This window comes from Dromiciops gliroides, chromosome 2 (genome assembly GCF_019393635.1).
Source record: "Dromiciops gliroides isolate mDroGli1 chromosome 2, mDroGli1.pri, whole genome shotgun sequence".
NCBI lineage: Eukaryota > Metazoa > Chordata > Mammalia > Microbiotheria > Microbiotheriidae > Dromiciops > Dromiciops gliroides.
The window spans coordinates 644,159,427-644,182,391 of record NC_057862.1 but is presented as its reverse complement, the minus strand read 5'-3'; the positions used below and the strand labels follow the sequence as shown (position 1 = coordinate 644,182,391).

Here is a 22,965-nt window from a genome sequence, read left to right as displayed (position 1 = left end):
TCAAACAGAAGATTTCTTATTTGTTCCTGGAAATAATAGGGAGCCGCTGAAGGTTATTGTGATTTAGGAAGCTCAGTTTGACAGGTAGGTGGAGGAAAGACTGGAGGGAGGACATAGATAGTTGAGACAGGGATCCCAAGTAAGACACTCTTTCAATAGTCCAGGCATGACCCAGCAAGGGCCAACGCCAAAATGATGTCAAAGGAGAGAAAGGACATGTCCAAGTTTTGTTGACTTAGAAATACTTTTGAAATTATCCAACAGTGGTGCTTTCTTCCCCTTGCTAAGTCAGGTTATGTTTGCAATATTCTCAGAGTTTCTTTAAAAAGAGACTTAGAATAGGTTAGGGCAACCAAAGGGAGAATTGTCTAACCTCTTCCTACCTCTTCTATTTCTTCCAAGTCATCAATAGAACAGGAAACACGACTGAAAAAATTGACCATGTATAGTAAATAAAAGGGATGCTTTGAACATTGCTGATATTAACACCATCCCCTTCATGTAAGGGAAGGTGGGAGTTAACTTCCTGTGGGGCTTTCTTTACAGATTGCCGAGATGTGTTTCTGAAAAGTCCCTTTACACCACTAAAGCTCCTCCCATTTGAAAGTTTTTGCCAACCCTTAATGCACTAAGGGAGAAAAAAATTTAATAATGTTCCATAAATCTCAGGAAATGAAGCTCTGCCTCTTTAAATTCCTTCTAACAGTAAATGTTCCGTGGTGTCGGGTGGACCCCCACCCTTTCTGTCTCCACTGCTGCTTATGATACAAATAAATTTCTTTCAATAGTCTCTTTCGATGAAAATCTTTCTTCAATGTGCTTGAAAATGCCAGTACCCTGGAGCATGTTGTGTATGTTGGTGTTTTTGTTTTGCTGAGATGCCAGCAATTTGTGGTTCACCTCACACACTCCGTGAAGTTCACTACAGCTACGTAAGAAAATAATGACTTTGTCAACTGACCACATTGCACATTACAGTGATCACATTAATAAATAATGCTAACCAGCTGAATCAATGACAATCAAGATATGCATCTTTAGTCTAGGTTGGTTGGTGCTGAGTGAGAACTCCAGCTCAACCATGATTCTCATTAGAGGAAAGTGGTAAAGAGATTTCACAAAAAACCTGATTTGTAGGTGTAGTAAGGGTGGCAGGTAGGTGACTAAGTGGATAAAGCACTGGGCCTGGAGTCAGGAAAACCTGAGTTCAAATCTGGCCTCAGATACTAGTTGTATGACCCTGGACAAGTCATTTAACCTATGTTTGACTTAATCTACTGGAGAAGGAAATGGTAAACCACTCAGGTATCTTTGCCAAGAAAACCCCATGCACAGTGTGGTTCACAGGGTCACAAAGAGTCAGACACAACTGATTGACTGAACAACAAGGTGTTGTAAGAAAAATGAGCCTGGGGTGTAGAGAGATATTCACCTGTAGTGAGGGCTATCCTTGTGTGGTTTAAAAGGAGGCAGGATAGATATCTTTAGCCTGTTCTTCCCTACCCTTCTCCAAAGGGGATTTTAATTCCTGTCAGGAGAGGAAGCAAGACATTGGGACTGGAGGTCACTCTGCTCTCCTCAGAAAGAGGGGGTATTGGGCTAGATTTATAGATTTATATCTATCTTCTCCCTTAAATATTATTAGTCTGGTAGAAATTATTAGGATGCAGGAGTAGATTTAAGGAGAAAGATAATGTGAGATAGAAGGTAGCAGTCCACAACCCAAAGGGGTATGTTTGTGTGGTGTGTGTGTGTGTGTGTGTGTGTGTGTGTACTGTTTATAGATAATTGTTTGAATTAGATTATGAACCACTTGAAAAGAAAGACTATCTTTTTGCCTTTGTATACCTGGAACTTAGCATAGTGCCTAGTTCCTGGTAGGGGCTAGCATTTGCTTGTTGACTTGTTGATAGGTTAAAACTACCCCAAATTGACAGATTTCTGGTTTGGAAAGGGGGTGGTTGGGAACTTTCACAGCAGAGAGAGTTATTCAACTGGGCAAGTTTGGGGAATAAATGTAGGTGTGGTTGTATTGGAGATAAGCCCCAAGATTGACTATTATGAGGCAGCGGTTGGGTCCCATCCTTTGGTTGATTATATCCCCTCACGTTGGAGACCAGGGATGAAGACTAGGACAAAAACTGAATCTAGTCTAGATTTACCCACTCAAACTGCTGCTTTTTTTGAAGTTGCTTTACTTGCCCACGTGGTGAAGCAAAAACTAGTGAGTTTCGACTCTTAATTTCTACTCCTTTCTCTTTCTAATAGTCAGTCAAAAATCTTTCTTTCACGGTCAGTCAAAAATCTAAGGCTCTTACATTTTAGAGATAGAAAGAGCCTATGTCAAATGAAGTGCTATGTAAATGTAAAGTCATTAGTAAGCCTTCAAGGGGTCAGTCAGCAAACATTTATTAAGTTTCTACTACATGTCAGGGACTGTGCTACAAACAGGGAATACAAAGATAAAAGTTCCTGCCTTCAAGGAGCTCATAGTTTAACAGGGGAGACAGCATGAAACAACTATGTACAGACAAGCTCTATAGAGGATATATAAGAAATCACACAGGGAAGGCACTAAGACAAAGAGAAATAGCTTTCTGTACAAGGTGAGATTTTAGCTGGGACTTGAAGGGTCTTGTTTGAGTAGTTTTTAGGAGGGCATGTGGATGAATTGGAAGTGTAAGAAGATTGGAAAGGTAGGGGCTAGGTGCTAGGTTAAGAAGGACTTTGAATGCCAAACAAGATTTTATATTTGATCCTCAAGATAATAGGGAACCACTGGAGTTTATTGAGTGGGGCTGGGGTGGGAGGGTGACATGGTCAGAAGTGTTCTTTAGGGGGAAAATAAATAAATAAAAATGAATGAATAAATGGGGTGTGTGTATGTATGCATGTATGCATGTGCATATATGCATATGTATACAAGGTATACCCAGAGACATATGCATACATACATGTGTGTACACATATGTATGTGTGTATAGACAAGTCTGTCCATTATAATCTCTATCAGCATCATTATTATTCTTGTTAATAGAGTTATCTAATACAACCTTTTCACTTTACAGATGAGGAATCTGTGGCTTAGACAAAGGGGCTAGCTTTGCTTTTGCATAAGAAAATTATATATTGTTGTATTCATAATCCATTTCAAAATAAAATTTAAACTCTCAGCATGCTTTTTAAAACTTCCAACTTTTCGAATAATTTAATAAACATACTTTCCAAACGTATTCAAAAAGGAAGAAAATCATAGAGGTTCACTTGCTATTTGGAATTTTGCGCTTAGCTAACTAATTAACTAGGGAACTAGAGACACTAAGGAAAGTTACATTCAACTAAAAATCTTAGATAAAACCTCAATTTTCATAAGAAAGAAATACTAGCTTGTAAATTATGCAATAGGCTTTAGAAATGATCATTAGGTTATAAGACTGTTAGAATTGGAAGGACCTCAAAACTGCATTGAAAGGACCCAATGCTTAGCACAAAGCCTGGCACATAGTAGGTGCTTAATAAATGTTTATTGACTGATTAAACATGAATGTAATAACTGCAAAGTGACCTTGGACTTTAGAATGTAAGGACATAAGTTTTGTGGGAGTTTTGTGTGGGAGATTGCCTCAAATTGAATTTAAAACCTCTCAAAGTGGACTAAAAAGTTTACTACTGGGGGGCAGCTAGATGGCGCAGTGGATAGAGCACCAGCCCTGGATTCAGGAGTACCTGAGTTCAAATCTGGCCTCAGACACTTAACACTTACTAGCTGTGTGACCCTGGGCAAGTCACTTAACCCCAATTGCCTCACTAAAAAAAAAAACAAAAACTAAAAAAAGTTTACTACTGTATGTGTCTAAGCTACCAACCAATGGGAGCCTTCATTTGAGAGCCACAGAAAAGGGCTGCAAAAACAAGTCAAATTCTGCTATCAGCAAATGTGGAGTCTGAGATCCTCAAACCCAGGTGCAGTCCAGCTTGGAGGTTGGAGAATGGCCAGAGGTGTTGGGAAGATAGAGGAATTTTGAACATGCTACTAAAGTGAAATGATTTGATTCAGGTAATATCTTCCAGCAGGCATAATGTTGCTGGTGATACTGGCCATCACATTGACCTCCTATCTCAATCAAAGTTTTTCACTTGTCTGGTGATATTTTTTTCAATGCTAGCATAGCTTTGATTTTATAGTGCAAAGCAGTAAGAAAACAGTATGTACTTTACAGAAATTCACATTATGGACATCTTTGCTAGAATGTAATTGTCCCATGATTTGCAAGATTCCTGAACAGGTAGTATTATCTTACAAAGAAAGGGGAGAAAGAAAAGAATAATTAATATTTGTGATGTCATAGATCACTGTTGCTGCTTTTTTATTTATTTAATTTTTTGAAATGAGTAAATTATTTATTTTTATAATCATCTCTCTCTCTCACTGTTCCCCACAAAGAAAAAAAAAAAGAAAAAATTGCATCATAACAAATAAGTATAGTCCAGTGAAACAAATTCCCACATTGGTTATGCATAAAAAGGTTTACTTTGCTCTGTGTTTAAGTCCATCCCCTCCCTGGAAGGAGCTGGATGGTAGGTTTCATAATATGCTGGACTGGTGACTTATCATTTCATTTTTTGTGTGTGTGAGGCAATTGGGGTTAAGTGACTTGCCCAGGGTCACATAGCTAGTAAATATGTAAAGTGTCTGAGGCTGGATTCGAGCTCAGGTCCTCCTGAATCCAGGGCTGGTGCTCTATCCACTGTGCCACCTAGCTGCCCCGGTGGCTTGTCATTTCAATGATCACAGTCTTTATTTTTTTTTCAGTTGTTTTTTCTTTTCTCCCCTATGTGGTTCTGCTTACTTCAGCCTGCATCAGTTCATAGAGGTCTTCTCAAGATTTTCTGAAACTTTCCATTTTGTCAGTTCTTATGGGGAGGTAATACTCTATTACATTTACATATCATAATTTGTTTAGTCATTCCTCCCCAATAGAGCACTCCCTTAGTTTCCAGGTTGGAGATACCATGAAGAGAGCCTCTATAGATATTTTTGTACATGTACTTCCCTTTTTTGTAGATTTACAAATTAAATAATAAAGCTTTCCAGCCCTACTTTCCCCACACACACTGGAGGGAACCTTATCAGAGTGTTTCAGGGCCAGGACTAAGGACTACTTCTCCAGACCCTTCAGCCTTGTTTTCTAATCCACTCTAAGACATCATCTATTCTTCCTCTTGCTTAGCTCTGGCTCTGCCTGTGTACAGTGACATTCCATATTTTTTTATGTCTTTGAATGTGCTGCTATTTTGGGGGACAACCTATTATTGTATTGTGGTTCCTTAGAATCATGCAAGTTAAAGGGGGAGTTTAATGCTCATATATCCAATTTTAAATCTCACAGACCTTAGAGTCAGAAAAAATGGGGGGAAATGAAATTTTAAAATGAAAAAAATATTTTATGGAAAGTCAGAATAGGAAGGGACAATGTGGTAGAAAATATTAGAACTAGAAGGAACCCTTGAGAAAATATAATCCAACTTTTAATTGGACAAAGGTAGAAAATGATGCCAGAGAAGGCAAATGACTTTCTCAAGGTGAGATAGCTAGTTTGCAGCTTTAGGCGCTGAAAAATGCATAAATAATAATTGTGTTATTATTGAGTAATCTCCATGATTATATATGCCAATTGCCAGCTGGAACATTTGCCCCTAATGTGTTCAAATATGGAATTTTATAAAATTTTCCCAGAAAAGATAAGGTTATGGCTGAGTTCAAGTATGGCTATTTTTTTTAAATTACATTACCAACTCTCGAGTTGTTTTTGAAATCTTACAAACTTTCCACAAAGCAGTGGGCAACCAGGGAGAAATTTAAAATATTGTCAATAACTAAATAAATACATACATTTAAACATATAGATATGTATATATCCTTTTGAGTTGGAATGTTGATTTTTTCCCCCAAGAGCTTTTTGAGATTGCAGTGAATTATGCATTGTTGTAAAGATTTCTTCCTATTATGGTCTTACATCTTTGGCACAGAGATCCCTATTTTCAACCATGCTTAATGATATCCTTCCAGAAGTAAAACTAGGTTGATTTTATTGGGAACACATGTTACCAAAGTTGGTATGTGGTATGGTTTGGGAATGTTAAATCGACCCATATATTCAGTGTGTTATTAGTGACTTATCAAACCAACATGGCCAACTACTGTACACCCATCTCCTCTGAGGATATGTAGGGCCTGAGGAGTAAATTACAGGGTAATGAATATCTGTCTCTCACCCAGATGTTTACATTCCAAAATTGGCTACAGCGGTAGTCCAGAGTGGCATTTCAAAGACAGCCAATGACAAAAGTGAAAGAAAGTATGGAGTTACTCTTTATGTTCTAAGAGTGTCAAGTCCAAATTTCTCAGCTCCTTGTGTAATTTTCCTCTAACTGGAAATCCCTAACATCAGAGTTGTAACTAGGGTAGGGTGATCTGGATTTTGCCACAGGACATAAAAATTCAGAGAACACACACATCTCTTATATTCCTTCAACAGGTAGAAACAACTGAGATTATCATCTAGTTAGTAAGAAAACTTTGTTAAAATAAGAAGCTAGAAAATGGTATTACTCTACTCCATAGCCACATCCCAAGTAAACTTCTCTCTACTCTGCCCTTATCCAAAAGCAGCCTGGTGCTTATCCATGGTCTCTGTGTCCACCCTTCAAACCAAGAGGCAGTGTTCCAGGATGTCTTGTCTAATTCCCAACTAAATTTGTCTTTAAAAAATTTATTAGAGGATACATTTCATGATACTTGCCAGGCATCAAAATTGCTAGTTATATTCCTGCCTAATAGACATAAATGAGTAGCAGTCAAAGGTCAAGAAAGGCAGGTTGTGTTTGTGTATATGTGTGTATTATGGTTTGTGATATATTCAGCTTCCTCTAGGAATATCTTTATGAAGTTATAAATAAGTACCACAACCAGTTTTCCCACAGGACAGATGTTTACGGTATCCACAAGGATGTTGTGTTGGCCCTGGCTATTAACTCTATGAGTGCTCCATTGACATTGTATACCACCAATCTTAAGAGGCTAGATTTTGGTCTCCAACAATTACTGTTGGGATCTTTCCCCCTTCCCTCTTTCCAGTGGTGAGAGCAAAGAAAATGAATTTAAAAATAAATCTAAAAGCTTACATGGCAGAGTGTTGAAAGTAAATGGGGGCAGAGAGAAAAAAATGAGCTGGGTGTGGGGGTAGCCCAGAGAGTGGAGGAACACTTAATGGATAGTTCTCATCTTGTATAGAGGAATAGAAATGGAGGGCTATGGAACTAGAGATTTACTCTTGACTTTCCTGAGAAATTATGTTAAGTAGAAAGGTGGAGAGTACTTGTAAATGACAGAAAGCTGAAGATAATAAAAGAAGTCAATCCTAATCCCTCTCTTCCCAACAGCAAAAAAAAATCCGGAAAAAAATGGGACTTTCTTTTGGAGAAGAGGCAAAAGGAGAGGATCCCATGTTCAGGATTGAGGACCTGGATTTGGGGATGAATGGATGACCATTCAAGGGTCTCAGTTTTATACTTTCTTCTAATTCTATCTTCATTTCAGTAAAATTTTTTTCATAAATAGTGGTAAATGTCATAACCAAAACAGAAGGAATAAATCAAGTTGGACTGAATTTGGGAAACTGAAAGACGTTTTCAAAGATGCCAAGCTTCTCCTTGCCACAAAAGCTCATAGGTAGAGCCCAATATTCTTTTATGGTTGGCAATCTTGGAATACCATGATCTAAGAGGAATCAAAATAGCCAGTGAGGCAAAGGGCAATGAACAAAATTGATAATGGCTACAAGTAGACCGATATATTTTTTATCAGGGGTAATTTGTGATTAAGGAGTGGTAGGAAAGACATCGTCAAGGATGTGTAAAGCAGATGCTTGTGAAAGCAAAGGATACCAGACAGGAATCCAGAATGCTGCTCCTATAACCTCAAATATTTTTTTTTGGCGGGGCAATGGGGGTTAAGTGACTTGCCCAGGGTCACACAGCTAGTGTCAAGTGTCTGAGGTCATATTTGAACTCAGGTCTGGTGCTTCATCCACTGCGCCACCTAGCTGCCCCCCCCCCAACTTCAAATTTTTATTGAGAAATGCTTGCTTGCTAGGTTTGGGATCTTCTTGGCCATTCCCAAGTTACTCCCTTGCCCTGGATTTTTTAAAAATAAAAAAAAATAGAGGAAAGCTTCAAGCACTGGGTAGACAGGTCCTTTGTGGAAGATTTTTGGAGACACAGGTGAGGATCACACAGGATGAGAAGACATGGATGGATTGTGATAGTCACAGGAAGAATTGCCCACATTGTTGAGATGACAGATCCATCAACATATCTAAGCATGGTGACATGTGTGCTTACAAGTGGGGAATAGAGCTCAGAGTAGTGGGGCATGGAAAGTCACTATAGCACAATAGACATCAGGTCAATCCTGGAGTCAAGAGGACCTTGGTTTAAGTCCTGACTGGGACAGTTATTCTCTTTGTGGCCCATGTCAAGTCAAAATCTCTTACTTCCCCAGGTAACTCAGTTGCCAATATGCATTTGTGGAAGAAATTTCTTCACCAAGTATCCCCTACACTAAGTGAATCATAGGTCAAGACCCATCCCAAAACCTCTCTGTAATGAGTAAATCACAGGTCCAGACTCTCTCAAAAGACTAGGAAGTACTGTGTTTGTGTTTCCTCAGTTGGGACTATGAACCAAGAACAGAAAGACACTCCCCTATATTAGACTTTGTGACTTAGAGACTCTGTCATGATTGCTATGATTGTGTCCAGAGGTCATTTTCATTTTCTCATCTTATTTTCAGAACATTCACATTTAATAATCAGAGACAGGCCATAGACTCTGTTTACCATACATTATACTTATGGAAGGCTTTCTCCTCTGTCCCCCACCCCATGACAAGCACCCAAGAATTCCAGCACCCAGGGATAACCCCGTTACACATGGGAGATGGATGATAATATCTGACAGATCATATGAATGATTGAGGGAAACTGGAAACCAAGGTTATGAATAGGATAGGACAGACTGGACAATGGCCAGTGCTTGGGGGATGCTGGTTCAAGGTCAGTATGTCCACTGGGATGTCAGCGTCTGGGTCAGAGCTCCTGCTACCTCATGTTACTTCCAGTTCTGCTCTCAAAGTTGTAATGTTACAACATCAGTCCAATCCCTTGCTCAGAAACAACGTGGATAACATGACAAGCATGCTACATATTCACAATAGAAGAAGAATCCCAATGGCATCTTCTGAGAGGAAGTATCTCAAAAAGAAAACTAAGAACATGGTTACTTCTTAGACAGGCTCTCTTGTACGGCAAGTTCTGAATTTTTGCTTCCATTTTGTTGTTTTAAGAGCTTAATGCTTGGGCCATAGCCATACTGGGACATGTGGAGAAGCTTGGGCTTCAAATAAAAGTCCCCCTCTTCCCACAATCCCTTACATTTGTATGAACCACATAACTATTCTTTGGGCCCCTTTAGTAGAAAATTCCTGCATGAGATCCTAGCTGAATCATACTTAACTGCGGTTGGTAGTTAGCTGAGGACTAATCAGTGGCTATTAGAGATAAAGTCAATGATATCCAAGCACAGGATTTATGATGAGGTTAGAGGGGGAGAGTGAGAGTGGACAGTTACAGAGTGGGCACTGGGCAATATGGTGCAACAGACAAAGTAATGAAGTTACTGTTCAAGGACCTGGGTTCAAATCCCTGTTCTGTTACCTACTGTCTATGTATATGGGCATGTATTTAAAAATACACCTCCATGCCCAACATTCTCTATTACTTAGGATCAAAGGAACATTTTGAGACTCTTTACATAGTGAAGGAATATGCAGGCATGCTGGACAACTGCCTTTACCCTCCACCTTTCACTGTCTTTCAGTTTGAATAGCCTTAGATTCCAACAATTACTATTAATGATAAGGACACTATCATAATCCTAACAGTTATTTTAAACAAAGAACTTTCAACTGTGAGCCAACTTAGAGGTCACTTAGCCCAATTATATCCTTTTTGTTCCCTTCTTTTTTTGTGGGACAATGAGGGTTAAGTGACTTGCCCAGGGTCACACAGCTAGTAAGTATTAAGTGTCTGAGGCTGGATTTGAACTCAGGTCCTCCTGAATCCAGGGACAGTACTTTATCCACTTCACTACCTAGCTGTCCCATCTCTCTTTTTATAGATAGGGAAACAGAATCCCACAAAGCAAGGAAGGAAACAAGCATTCATTAAATGTCTATTATGTGCCAGGCACTGTGCTAACCACTTTACAAATACATTGCAATCAATGCTCATGACAAACCTGGGTCCTGAGTGCTATTAAGGTTCCCGTTTAACATTAAGGAAACTGAGGCAGACCAAGGTGAAGTGACTTGCCTGGGGTCCACCTACTATTTGAGGCTGAATTTGAACTCAGGTCGTTCTGACTCCAGGATGCTTTAGCCACTGTGCCACCTAGCTTCTTGTAGTAAGGGGAAATGACTTGTCCAAGATCATATATATAGTGTAGAAAATCCTTGATTCAAACCTAAGTCTTGTTACTCCAAACCCAGTGTTTTTACTATATCATGCTATCATAAATTCCAATAAGTGAACCATGTTTGTATCTTTGAATGAGCAGATTGCTAGCAATATGCTACTTTGCAAGTCTTCCAAAGCTATCCATTTGGCCTATTATCTACATATAAAACAAAGGGGTTTTTTTCTTTTTATTTTCCCATGAGTGACTCTCAAAAGAATAAGGAAGGAGAGACTTGCAGGCATTCTAAAATAAAAGCTCTATAGCAAGAATGTTTTAATCAGCTGACACCTCCACAAAACCAATCCTAATGTTCATTTTTGGAACTGTAAATTGATTTAGATTTAGATAATATTGTCACACAAACCTGTACAATATTAGCAAAAAACAGACCTTGTCACTCTTAAGGCAGTCATATAAAGATGCCTTCATCAAAAAAAAAAAAAGAAAGAAAAAAATTAGAAATATTTTCAGAGAAGGTAAGAAATAGGTTTTAAAAAACCCCCAGAAATAACTGGTACAAACACATATCATTTGGCTGAGCAATAATAAAGATTAATAATACTTAGACATCCCTAGACTTGATAAATATAACCAAAAGTGGTTTACCTCTGAAATGGCTCAGATTCAAAGCTGGAATCAAAAGGGCCTCTGTGGGTGACATCCATATGAACTCAGCCAATTGTCTGTTGATAGTGTCAAACAAATGATTAAGCCATGAAGATTTACTTATTTTTTTAAGATGCAATCCAGTTTATTCTTTTTTTTAAATTAATAAAGTTTTTTATTTTTTTCCGTTACATGTAAAAATAGTTCTCAACTTTTGTTTATACAAGCTTTACAATTTAAGATTTTTCTCCCTCCCCCAGAAGATTTACTTATAAAAACAGAGGGCTTGAGGGTGGCTAGGTGGCATAGTGGATAAAGCACCAGCCCTGGATTCAGGAGGACCTGAGTTCAAATCCAGCCTCAGACACTTGATACTTACTAGCTGTGTGACCCTGGGCAAGTCACTTAACCCCCATTGCCCTGCAAACAAACAAGCAAACAAACAAAAACCAGAGGGCTCTATGATAATGATTTAGTATCAAGTCATTGCCACCAGAAATTAAAGAAAAGTTATCCTTAAGGGGACCAGGTTTACTTATCGATATAGATTATTCAAGGAGCAGAAACTGTGTGGTTTTTATATGATTGAAATTTGCAAAAATCTAGTATCTATCAAATATCCGCAAAGATGTAATCAAGTAACCAGAATTCCTTATATTCCCCAAACAAACAGACAATAAATTCCCATATACAAGTATAGATACCATGATACTTTTGAGAATTAAACAAATAAGCTGTACCGGAGGTAATGACCCCAGAGAAAACTGTTATCTGTAGCCTCTCAGACATAACTCTGATCTGTGAAAATTTAAAAACATTTTTAACAGATAGAGCCATAACAAAATGCTTACATCTCCAAACCATAGGGAATAAGCTTCCAGAATGTAGCCGACCTAGCAGAAGAAATGAAAAACATGTGGGAACAGACAGAGGTACATATCATCCTCATTGCTCCATCTGCTACTGGAATTGTCCCAAATATGCTTTCAGATGAACTTACCTCCAATATTTTTATTCAGTTCCAAAACGGAGCCATGATTTTCTACTTGCTCAATTGTCTGAAAAACAATAAATATAAAAGAATAAAGGAGGAGAGAAACCTGTACCAGGATTGTTTCTATGAGAAGTCCATTAAACAGGAAGAGAAGAAAAGGCTACAACAGATTCCATTCAATAAACATTTATTAAGTGCTTACTATGTGACAGGCATTGTGCTAAACTCTGACGATACAAATAAGAAGCTTATTTACAAGGAGTTTACAATCTAATTGGAGAAGCCAATACACAATAAAGAAGCTGAAAAGGCATTGGAGAGAGTGCCCAGAGGGTACCTAGCTCAGGGTCATGAAGTTCTATTGTGTTAAAACCAAACAGAGCTGCTGATGGAAAATGGAGAATCACCTGGAAAGTTCTGAGCCCTCTATAAAGGAAGGATTGGAGAGGCGGTTAATGCTTCATTTTCCCTCATTCCAATAATAATTGCATTTCAACAGTGCTTTAAGATTTGCAAAATGCTTTTCCCCAAACATCCTGTAGGTTAAATAGAGTGTTTTATTTTTTATTTTACCCCCATTTTACAAATTATGAAAGTGAATGACTTATCCAGGATCATACAGCTAGCAAATGTCATAGAGAGGATTCACGTCTAGTGTTTCTGACTCCAAATGTAACAATCTTTCCTTTAGACATTGAAAATAAAAATGCCCAAATTATTTTATTTTAATATCTGAGACCCCCATAAATCACTAGATAATTCCTCATTCACCATTTCACTTTGAATACAAATTTATACTACATAATCTCAACTGCACCCACATTGTGGCAAGGTGATCCTTTTATACCTCCCTAATTGACTCACTATCACACTGAAGACAGTGGCATTTCCAAATTTTTTCATCTCTGCTCAAACCTTATTGCCTCATATTTTACTGAAAAATTGAGGCCATTGGCTCAGAGCATCCTCTTCTCCCATCCTCCTCATTTCAGATCATTCAGATGCCTTCTGAAATTATCTCCTCTTCCACCGTCTCACATGACGAGGAGCCCCTTCTTGCTGAGGAAAACCCCATTCCAAACTGTCTTCTCTAATTGATTGCCCTCTCTATCATCCTCACTCTCTTATCTTCAATCTCTCCCTGTCTTCTGGCTACTTCTAGACTGCATACATATAGAGAGAAGGGAAGGGAATAAGAATTTATGTAACCACCTAGTATATGCCAGGCACCTTGCTAAGTATTTTACAAAATATTATCTCATTTGATCATCACAACAACCCTGAATGATAAATGCTGTTATTATCCTCATTTTTGTCATTCAGGGACCTGAGGTAGCCAGAAGTTAAGTGACTTACTCAAGGTCACACAACTAATAAGTATCTGAGGCTGAATTTGAACTCAGTCTTTCTGACTTCAAGCCTAGTGCTCTCTCCACTCTGGCAATGTCCCTCCCATTCTCTCCCATCCATTCCTACTAGCTATCATCCAATATATGTCTTCCCTTTGGTGGCCAAACTCCGTGAAAAGACCATCTGGTTTAGATGCTTCTACTGCCTTTCCTCTTCCTTTCTTAACTCTCTACAGTCTGGCTTCTATCCTTATCATTCAACCAAAACTGCTCTCTCCAAAGTAACCAGTGATATTTAATTGCCAAATCAGGAAATGATCATTTCTCAATCCTTATCCTTCTTGACCTGTCTGCAGCCTTCAACACTGCCGATCATTCTCCTCTACCTCCCTTGTCCTTTCCTTTTGTAGTATCTTCATCCCAGTCATAGTCACTTTTTAAAGAAATTCTGCATTAGTCATGTTATGAGAGAAGAATCAGACCAAAAAGGAAAAAACCTCAAAAAAGAAAAACAACAACAACAAAGAACAATAGAAATAGTGTGGTTCAATCTGTATCTAGAGTCCACAGTTGGTTTTTTTCCTGGATTTGGAGAGCATTTTCCATCATGAGTCCTTTGGAACTATCTTGGACCATTGTATTGCTGAGAAGAATCAAGTCTATCACAGTTGATCAACACATAATGTTATTGATACTGTGTACAAGGTTTTCTTGGTTCTGCTCATCTCACTCATCATCAGTTCATGCAAGTCCTTCCAGGTTTCTCTGAAATCTGCCTGCTCATCATTTCTTATAACACAATAGTATTCCATTACATTCATATACCACAACTTATTCAGCCATTCCCCAATTGATGGGCAGTCCGTCAATTTACAATTCCTTGCCACCACAAAAAGAGCAGCTATAAATATTTTGGTACATGTGGGTCCTTTTCCTTTTTTCATGATCCCTTTGGAGAAAAGACCCAACAGTGGTATTTCTGGGCCAAAAGGTATGCACAGCTTTATAGCCCTTTGGGCATAATTCCAAATTGCTCTCCAGAATAGTTGGATCAGTTCACAGCTCCACCAACAATGCGTTAGTGTTCCAATTTTTCTGCAGCTTCTCCAACATTTATTATTTTCCTTTTTTGTCATATTAGCTAATCTGATAGGTGTCAGGTGGTACCTCCTGTGTCTAACCTAATCCATTGATTTTCCACTCTATTTCTTAGCCAGTACCAAATAGTTTTTATGACTGCTGCTTTATAGTAAAGCTTCAGATTTGGTATAGCTACCCACCTTCCTGTGTATTTTTTTCCACTAGTTCCCTTGATATTTTTGACCTTTTGTTTTTCCAGATGAATTTTGTTATTATTTTTTCTAGCTCTACAAAATAATTTTTAGGTAGTTTGATTGGTATGGCACTAAATATGTAAATTAATTTAGGTAGAATTGTCATTTTTATTATATTAGTTTGGCTTATCCATGAGCAATTGATATTTTTCCAATTATTTAGATCTGATTTGATTTGTGTTAGAAGTGTTTTGTAGTTGTGTTCATAGAGTTCCTGGGTTTGTCTTGGCAGGTAGACTCCAAGTATTTTATATTGTCTACCATTACTTTAAATGGAATTTCTCTTTCTATCTCTTGCTGTTGGACTTTGTTGGTCATATATAGAAATGCTGATGATTTATGTGGATTTATTTTATATCCTGCTACTTTGCTAAAAATGTTAGTTGTTGGGGGCAGCTAGGTGGCGCAGTGGATAGAGCACTGGCCCTAGAGTCAGAAGTAACTGAGTTCAAATCTGGCCTCAGACACTTAACACTTACTAGCTGTATGACCCCGGGCAAGTCACTTAACCCCAATTGCCTCACTAAAAAAAAAAAAAGAAATGTTAATTGTTACAAGTAATTTTTGAGTTGATTCTCTAGGATTCTCTAAGTATATCATATCATCTGCGAAGAGTGATAGTTTGTTTCCTCCTTGCCTATTCTAATTCCTTTAATTCCTTTTTCTTCTTTGACTGCTGGGATGGCCAGGCCTGGTCATGCCTGTCCTGTGGGTGGCCTTCTAGCTGGCAGCCTACCCTCTTAGCTGGTGCTGATGGATCTCACCCCTGGCCTGCTTCGCCACCAGCTTGCTGAGCCAGGATCAAGGGGCCTGAATTGCTCGGCTGTGGCCTAGAGCTTCTTGCTGACTTGCCCCGACCCTCTCCACACTGTGCTGCATTGAGGTGCTTTGTGCTCCCCTTTTGCCTGAGTGAGACAGACCTTTCCTAAAGTCTTCTAAATTATCTCAGGTTGGAAGATTGTGTCTCTCTGTCTTTTTGTAGGTTCTATACTTTCAGAATCCATTTAGAGGCTTTATTAAATGTTCTATTTTGAGGGAACCTGAGAGAGAGCTCAGGCAACTTGCTGGCTTCTCTCCGACATCTTGGCTCCGCCTCCTGTCATGTCCACTTAATGGTTTCTGTACCCCTTGGCTCCAGCCTGAGCGCTCATTTTCTCAGTCTTTCACTTGTCAATTTCATCAGCTTCCATGGATTCAACTTTCATTTCTATGTTGACAATTGTCAAATCTATGTATCCAGCCCTATCCTGTTTACCGACCTCCAATCTCACATCTCCAACTATCTAGTGGGAGTCTAATATTAGATGTTCCATATACATCTTATATTCAGCATGTCCAAAACTGAACCCATTATCTTACCCCAAATCATCCATTCTTTCTTATTTCCCTATTACCACCATCCTCCTAGTCACTCACTCAGACTTGTAACAACCTTGGGGTCATTCTCAATTCCTCACTCTCCCTGAACCCCCAACTCCTTTGGAGAAGCTTCTGGTTTTGCCTTCCTTTGCATTTCTAGCACTTAACACAGAACCTGTCACACAGTTGACAATAAATACTTGTTGATTAACAATAATATCAATTTGAATTATGACGGTGATAATCTTTTACATTTAGAAAACCATTTTAGTGACAGCAATTATCTCATTTGATCCTAACGATAATCCTAATGGTGGAGAAAGCAAATATTATTTTTCCCGTTTTATAGATTAGAAAAGTAAGGCTTAAGTGACTCTCCCCAGACCAATAAACTATAGCCCCAAGATTCAAATGTAGATATTCTCACTCTTATACTAATACTCTTTAACTTGTAGTCATTATGAAAATACCTCAAAAATGGAAAAGTAGGAGCAGCTAGGTGGCACAGTGGATAAAGCACTGGCCTTGGATTCAGGAGGACCTGAGTTCAAATCCAGCCTCAGACACTTGACACTTACTAGTTATGTGACCCTTGGCAAATCACTTAACCGTCATTTCCAGGGCCCCCCCAAAAATGGAAAAGTGTCTTTTAAAAGCTATATGGATGGGGCGGCTAGGTGGCACAGTGGATAAAGCACCGGCCCTGGATTCAGGAGTACTTGAGTTCAAATCCGGCCTCAGACACTTGACACTTACTAGCTGTGTGACCCTGGGCAAGTCACTTAACCCCCATTGCCCCATACAAAAAAAAAAAGCTATATGGATATAGGTTATTGATTGTAGGTCTGCCTAATAACTTTTCTAGAGAATATGCTTCATTTTCAGGCATCATAAGACTAAAAAGGAAATTTCCTTCAGTTTCTGACGTACCAGCAGCTGTGAATTCAATTAGGAAAGGCGGAAATCTGTGCTCTTTGTCCTAAATAATACTTAATACCCAATGCATAGAGCAAACTTGGTCTTTGGACAGCAGCCAAGATTGATTTGGCCTTAGAGGATCCTGGTACCCTGTCTAGTTAAATTTGGAAGTTATCTGACATGCAGATTCCCTGACTAGTGTCTCTGAGATGCAGAAAACTTGCAGATGCCACACAAGTTGTGCATGTAACTCCCTAAGGCAGGAATGCTCATCAGTCAAAAGCAGCCCACCATGAGGGTCAGCACAAATAATTTCCCCCTTGCACAGCTCTCTGGGGGTAGTGGCAGAAGCCCTGTGCCTCAAGATTGCCTTTTTTGCTTTGCAAATTGCACATTCATGAATAGCTCTATGTGTGAACAATTTTGTTTCTTGGCCTCACACACACTTAGCCATGAAAAAGCAAAATCCTTTGAGAAATATTATCCCTAAGTTTGACACCCCTTGTCCCTGATGAAATGCCAACCACACAATGCCTGCCATTGTGTGCTTCCATCTTAGCAGGGTTTTTTCCCTTTATCATTTTGCTCTTTATACAAGGGCTGTTGTGGTTTTGAGTTATATTTCTTATATATAGGTTATAATAGGTTCTTGCCACAGTATTCTAGGGGTTAGTACTAACATTTCCATGCCCTGCTAATGGTATACTATTTTTGGCTTTTCCTAATATTGAAATAACTTTCACTTTCTTTCATTCATTCTTCAAATATCTATTAAACATTTATGAGAGTGATTATTAATGCAGGTTCTAGAAAACATAGGGAGGAACAAGATGCAATGAGTCTTAGAGCTTACAATCTAGTGTAGGGAGGTGGATAATATATTTTGGGAGATAAATATTATACTATTAGAATCTTGACTTGGAGTCAGGAAGACTTCAGTTTGAATTCTGACAAGTATTTGTTAGCTGTTTCACCCCCAAGCAAGTCACTTAACCTTTTTCAACCTCACTTTTTTCATCTGTAAGAGAAAGAGAATCATAGTAGCTACCACCAGAAGATTGTTTTGAGGCTCAAAGATAATGCATGTAAAATGGTTTATAAATTAAATTGCTACATAAATGCTATCATTATATACCAACTACATGCAAGAGGTAAAAAGTGATGTGAAAACACATGAAGAAGTTATATCTTCCAACTGGAGACTAAAAGGACAAGTAAGATACCAAACAAGTAGAATTTGGGGGAATTGCATTCCACAAAATATGTATTAGCATGAGTAAAGGTATGGAGGTTGGAGAGAGTGGAATGTATTTAGTGGACCATAAATATAATTTTACTAGACCATAGAATGTGGGAGAAAGGGCATAACAGAGGGCTAGGAAGGTAGGTTGGTGCTTACTCTTTTTGTTTGTTTTTTATAAGATTTCTAGTTTCAAATTTTTCTCCCTCCCTCCCCTCCCAACCCAAGACAGCAAGTAATCTGATATAGGTTATGTATGTAAAACCACATCGAACATATTTCTGCATTAGTCATGTTATGAGAGAAGAATCAGAGCAAAAAGGAAAAACTTCAAAAAAGAAAAAACAACAACAACAAAAAACAATAGAAATAGTATGGTTCAATCTGCATCCAGACTCCACAGTTCTTTTTTTTTTCTGGATTTTGACAGCATTTTCCATCATGAGTCCTTTGGACCATTGTATTGCTTAGAAGAATCAAGCCTCTCACAGTTGATCAACACATAATGATGTTGATACTGTGTATAATGTTCTCCTGATTCTGCTCATCTCAGCATCAGTTCATGCAAGTCCTTCCAGGTTTCTCTGAAATCTGTCTACTCATCATTTCTTACAAGTTCTTATTCTTTATGATGGGAGGAAGCATGGTGTATTGGAAAGAACACAAGACAGAGAAACATCCTGGTTTTGCCATTTGCCTCATTATGTGTGATACCAAACAAGCTGATTTATGTAAATTTTTGGACTCTAAAATAAGAGGTTGAAATACATAATCTCCCATCTCACTCTAAATTTTACAATTGAATCATCCAAGGTCAACCTAGAAGGGACTTTCAAGATAGAAAGTTGGAGCTGTAATATTCTATGAGTCTCTGACTCTATATAAGCAGGGTCTTAACCAAAAACTTCTTTAAATAGGAATGAATGAGTTTAGACCTGGAGAAGAGATGAGAAAATATATCATTGCATATTTGATCAAATTCAGTTGATGTGTAGCTAATTTTGCTAAACTACTTTTTAAAAAAATTATTTGGTATAAGAGATAGTTTAGTAGGTAGAGAAGGTAAGAGATACATTTAGAAATAAAAGTGATAAAAACAAAATATATTAATAAAAATCATAAATAAATAAATGAAAATAATTTATTTCAGGCTCTTCAAATACACAGATTGGCAAAATGGATTTGAGATGAACAAATACCATGCTTTTTAAATCATTCATTCTCCCCATTCACCAGGAGGATATGGAAAGGTATGTGTTTTCTTTTTTTTTTCCTTTTTTTTGGTGAGGTAATTGGGGTTAAGTGACTTACCCAGGATCACACAGCTAGTAAGTGTTAAGTGTCTGAGGCTGGATTTGAGCTCAGGTCCTCCTGAATCCAGGGCCAGTGCTCTATCCACTGTGCCACCTAGCTGCCCCAAGGTATGTATTTTCTACACTGAAAATTTGGCATTATGTCATCTGCATCCTCTTCTCCAATTCAGGTGCTGCTGAGTGGAGTTGTAGGAAACCACACAAACCTATTGGAATCCATTATAAACTTATGTTTATGTAATTCAAATTGGGTCCTTCCCACCAAAAGGCAATCCTTAGACTTCTTCCAAATTGAGTCTTAATCCCATTCCCCATATAGGTTGTTCTATACTTCTTCTCTCCTCAAGACTCCCATACTGTCCCTTCATCCAATTTCCAAGCTGAAGAACTCGCCTCATACTTTACTGAGAAAGATACAGAGGTTTCAGAGAAATATGGGAAGGGGAAGCTAGGTGGCACAGTAGATAGAGCACCGGCCCTGGGTTCAGGAAGACCTGAGTTCAAATCCGGCCTCAGATACTTAACACTTACTAGCTGTGTGACCCTGAGCAAGTCACTTAACCCAAATTGCCTCACCAAAAAAAAAAAAGAAAGAAAAGAAAAGAAATATGGGAAGACTTGAAGGAACTGATGCAGAGTGAAGTCAATAGAACCAAAGGAACAATTTATATAACAATAGCTACATTGTAAAAACAAACAACTTTGAAAGATGTAAGACCTCTGATCAATAATATTACCAACCTTGTATAAAGTCAGGTACCCACTTCCTTTCAGAGAAGTGAGAGACACAAGTTAAAGAGTGAGATGTATATTTTTTGGACACAACCAATATGGTAATGTATTTTGCTTGACTATGCATATTTAGTACAAAGGTTTGTTTTCCTTTCTTCTTTTTTTGGGGGGTGGGGATAAGGCAATTGGGGTTAAATGACTTGCCCAGGGTCACACAGCTAGTAAGTGTCAGGTGTCTGAGGCTGGATTTGAACTCAGGCCCTCCTAAATCCAGGGCCAGTGTTTTATCCACTGCACCACCTAGCTGCCCCCTGTTTCCCTTCTTTTAAAGAGATCATTCATAATGAGTTCCCTATTATGGTGAGGATTTAGGAAGGGCTTTCAAAAGTACCTAACCCTTTCTCACTATTCATATAGATAACTGCCAGTTCAGGCACTCATCAATTCTCACTTAAACTATTACACCAGCATCCCAAAAGCTTTACAATATAGCCTCCATTTGAGAACCTTCCAAGCATGGGAGACAGTCAGAGAAAATGCCCAGAGCCAAGACATGGGATTTCTGATTCATGAAACAGCCAGGAGGCCAGTGTCACTGAATCAAAGAGTCAATGTTGGGGAATAAGGTGTAACAGGACTGGAAAGGTAGAAAACAGGGTTAGGTTATGAAGGGTTTTGAATGTCAAATAGAACATTTTGTATTTACTCCTAGAGGCAACAGAGAGCCACTGGAATTTACTGAGTAGGGTGGTTTTTGTTTTGTTTTGTTTTTGTGATATTCTCTCTTGGATCTCCTATTACTTGTCTCATCACTCCTTAGTTTACTTTGCTGGATAATCACCTGTATCCTCTCCCCAAATGTAGATGTACCCCAAACTCTGTCCTGAACCCTCCTCTCATGTTTTCTATACTCTCTCGGTTGGAGCCCTCATTGGCTCATGGGGATTTAATTTTCAGATCTGTAGAAGTGTAATACACATCCAGCTCTAGTCTCTCTCCTAAAGAGTTAGTCTCCTCAAGGAGTTTATGTCTGACTGTGGGGGAACTACATGAACAGAGATAAGTAAATACAAACTATGTATCACCTATACACAGCATGATTTGGGGTTTGGTATAGTCCTGAGGGGTGGCGGAGAAATGAGGAGAGGTATTCAACAGGAGCCAGCACTTGATCTGAGTCCTGAAGACATCTAAGGATTCTCAGAGGAGGGAGAGCATTTCAAATTTGGGGGAAATGCCTTTTCGTAACCACAAAAGCATTGGATGGACTATTTTGTAAGCCACTGGGTATAGCAGAGAGTCATGTGAAAACTTGGAAAGATAGGGGAAGGTCAAGATATTGAGGTATGCCGACGGGTGGCAGTATGGAACCTTACACATGCTCAGAGCATGATGTCTATTGCCTCACAAAAATCTGAGCAAATATTTGTATATTAGACTAAGCTTCAACATGTGAACTATTCAGTGACTTGAATTTTAAAGATCTCAATTCAATAACTGATTAGTTAAACCATATACTTGTCCTCTCAAGTCTTTTTATCTCTTTTCCTTCTCCCCCCCCCATCTTGTTAACAGGGAGAAATAATTTCATTTTTATGCCACCCAGGCTCTAGTCTCTCTCTCTTTTTTTTCAACTACTCCTTAAGCTCAGCAACCTTGAAAAAATCCTATCTCGATTACTGAGTGATATAGTAATCCTATGCCTCATGGTAGAGCAATTTCCATTTGTTCCCCAGGGCAAAAATTTGAATTTCCTTTTGCCAGTAGCATGAATTATGGCTTTGTATTCCAGTCAATCTGCTAGGCCATGTGGAATCTTCGCAGATGTTTAGAAGGTCCTATAAGGAGGAGATCGGGAGTGGTTTGTTCCCCTGAATTACCCAAAGATATGTAGGGGCTAGGGAATATATGGGAAAGAATACACATAGCAAGCAGCTAAATAAATGAGAGCATTTGCTAGGGAAAATGCTTCTCTTACATCCAATTACTTCTCAATTAGGAGACCACCCAACATCTTAATTACCCTTAACATTGCAGAACACTGGTCTTGAACTCTCTCCTGTGATATGGTTCTCTATTAAAAGAAGCAACAATTAGGCTGGAGTTGAAATCCCAAATCCCTAATTACTATTGTGAGTACTTACCACAGGGATCCAGGCATATGACTCAATTACTCCCAGGTTCACAGCTTCTGTCTCAGCGTTGTACTCTACTAGACTAACCCTTTTACCTACAAATAGCAATGGCTTTCCAGAAAGAAGGTAACTCACCCCCAATCAGTTAATGGTTCCCTTTCCCAACCTGGTGACCTCTGTTAACCTTCACAGAATCCTTTGTTTGCCAATTGCTTAACTATTGGTTTGATGGGTTTATAGACTTTTTAACCGATTAGTTAGGGATCTTCTAGTACAATTCCCTGATTTTATGGAGGAAGTCTGAGGGCCTTTCTGAAGCCCAAAAAGGTTTAGTAAGTTGCCCAAAATTATGTAAGTAGTAGTAACAGTTACAATTCAGACCTCCGTCCTTTGGTTCCAGATCCAAT

At 38.7% G+C, this 22,965-nt stretch overlaps 1 pseudogene; it reads right to left on the bottom strand.

The window, feature by feature from the left end:
- LOC122743123 overlaps positions 1 to 22,668 on the bottom strand; it is a 48,834-nt pseudogene extending 26,166 nt beyond the window's left edge.
- Between the last annotated feature and the right edge of the window lie 297 nt (positions 22,669 to 22,965).